Source organism: Otolemur garnettii, unplaced genomic scaffold, assembly GCF_000181295.1.
Source record: "Otolemur garnettii isolate 467f Iridium unplaced genomic scaffold, OtoGar3 scaffold00057, whole genome shotgun sequence".
Classification (NCBI taxonomy): domain Eukaryota; kingdom Metazoa; phylum Chordata; class Mammalia; order Primates; family Galagidae; genus Otolemur; species Otolemur garnettii.
Window position 1 is genome coordinate 2,650,376 of NW_003852452.1, and position 2,114 is coordinate 2,652,489.

At 36.6% G+C, this 2,114-nt stretch overlaps 1 protein-coding gene across 2 annotated transcripts in view; it reads left to right on the forward strand.

Moving 5' to 3' along the window:
- ETNK1 (ethanolamine kinase 1) overlaps window positions 1–2,114 on the forward strand; it is a 48,155-nt gene that overhangs the window by 44,340 nt on the left and 1,701 nt on the right. The gene's annotated exons all lie outside the window — the stretch shown is intronic.

Sequence of the window (2,114 nt, forward strand, 5' to 3'; positions counted from 1 at the left end):
TTTTTTTGAGACAGAGTCTTACTTTATTGCCGTCAGTAGACTACCATGGCATCATAGTTCATAGCAACCTCAAACTCTTGGGCTCAAAGGATTCTCTTGCCTCAGCCTTCCGAATAGCTGGGACTACAGTTGTTGGCCACAACGCCTTTCTATTTTTAGAGATGGGGGTCTTGCTCTGGCTCAGGCTGGTCTTAAACCTATGAGCTCAGGCAATCCACCCGTCTCGGCCTTCCAAGGTGCTGGGATTACAGGCATGAGCCACCTCGCCCAGCCAGAGACTTTGCATCTTTTGTATTTACCTGGTTGGATTGGGAGAACATTCTCCTAAGTAAAATATCTCAAGAATGGAAAAACAAGGATCCTATGTACTCAGTACTAATTTGAAAATAGTAGATAAATAACCACAGGCCCACATTAGAGAAAAACAACTAAATTCAAGAAGAGAGAGGCCAGAGGGTTTGGTAAGTTCCCACTGAGGAGTACAATGTAGGGGTATATGGCATACTTGCTGGGTGAGGGACTGAATTACAACTCAAGACTTTGGACTTTACCTTTACAAACGTAAACGATGTGACCTAATCACATGTATCCTCCTATTAACCTTCCCCCTCACCCCCCCAAAAAGCACAGATCACCATAGCATGTATAATAATGAAAGAATTTAACTTACCGTGAGGAGTACCAAAATGTGACACAGAGACATAAAATGAGCACATGATATTGAAAAAGTGGTGCTGATAGACTTGCTTGATTCAATGTTGCCACAGGCCTAAAATTCATAAAAATGAAACATCTGTGAAGTAGAATAAAGCAAACCACAATTAAAAAGAAACCATTATGTTTCATACATGTGACTTTACCTGTCTCCTCTTTACTGCATTGTTTGTTCTTTCTGTACCTGTGTTTGATAGGAAATTATATATTGTGCTAGTAATAGAAAACTGTCTATAAATAGACAGGTGTTGTGGTGAATGCCTGTAGTCTGAGCTACTTGGGAGACTGAGGCAGTAGAATCACTTGGGCCCAGGAGTTTGAGGTTGCTGTGAGCTGTGACGCCATAGAACTCTACCAAGGGTGACAAAGTAAGACTCTGTCTCAAAAAAAAAAAAAATTTTGAGAGATTCACATGTACCTTTATAGGATGTAGAATATAAATGTCTTAACACAGTACTAAGAAAAAGACATGAAGGCTATATTAACCAGTTGGATGAAAGTATTTCAAATTGTATACAGAAACAGTACATTGTACTCCATAATAGTATTAATGTACACTGCTATGATTTAATTAAAAAAAAAGAAAACTTTTTTCTAATATGTATGTTTTTACATATTTTTCCATTAGATCTTAAAAAAATCTTATATAGAATATTGAATGATTAATACTGTTCCCCTCTGAAAAAGGATATATCTGACACTAAAAACTTGTGACTTATTAAAAGATTGCAAAGGGAGTTAGTGATAGAGCCTGGACTTGAACTTCTATGCCGTGTAACTCAGATTACGAATTCTTTCTGGGATACTGTGCTACTTCACCTACCATAGCTTTTTTAAAATACCAGGGCCACTGCTGTTGAATGGTTTTTTCTTAGAGACCTTTTGTCTCACTGTAACTGTTGCTATAGTGAGTATAGTTGAAACAAAGACCTATCTTTAAGACTTTTTTTTTTTTTATAGTGAGAGTAATTCTAGTTAGACTAGTTAATATTTCTTGGGAAGCGAAATCCTATTAATGGTATCAGAATTACAGCAAGTAGATTGTAAAGCACATACAACTATTTTATACTTGCTAATTTCATAGTAATTTTCCTTTAAGTCTGAAACTCATTTTTTCCTGACATAAGTAAAATTGTGTTATTTTATATTGTGGTTGCCTGTGCAGAATTGAGCCAATAAAATTGTTTTCAGATGTTTGTCATCCTTATGGATATTTTTCACATTTAAATATATTTATTGTTTTTGAGATCAGGATTTTCTTTTTTATATTTTTATGTAAGAAATAATAGCCTTGGTTCAGTGCCCGTAGGACAGTGGTTACGGTGCCAGCCCCATACACCAAGGGTGACGGGTTCGAACCCAGCTAAACCAACTGCAACAAAAAAATAGCTGGACGTTGC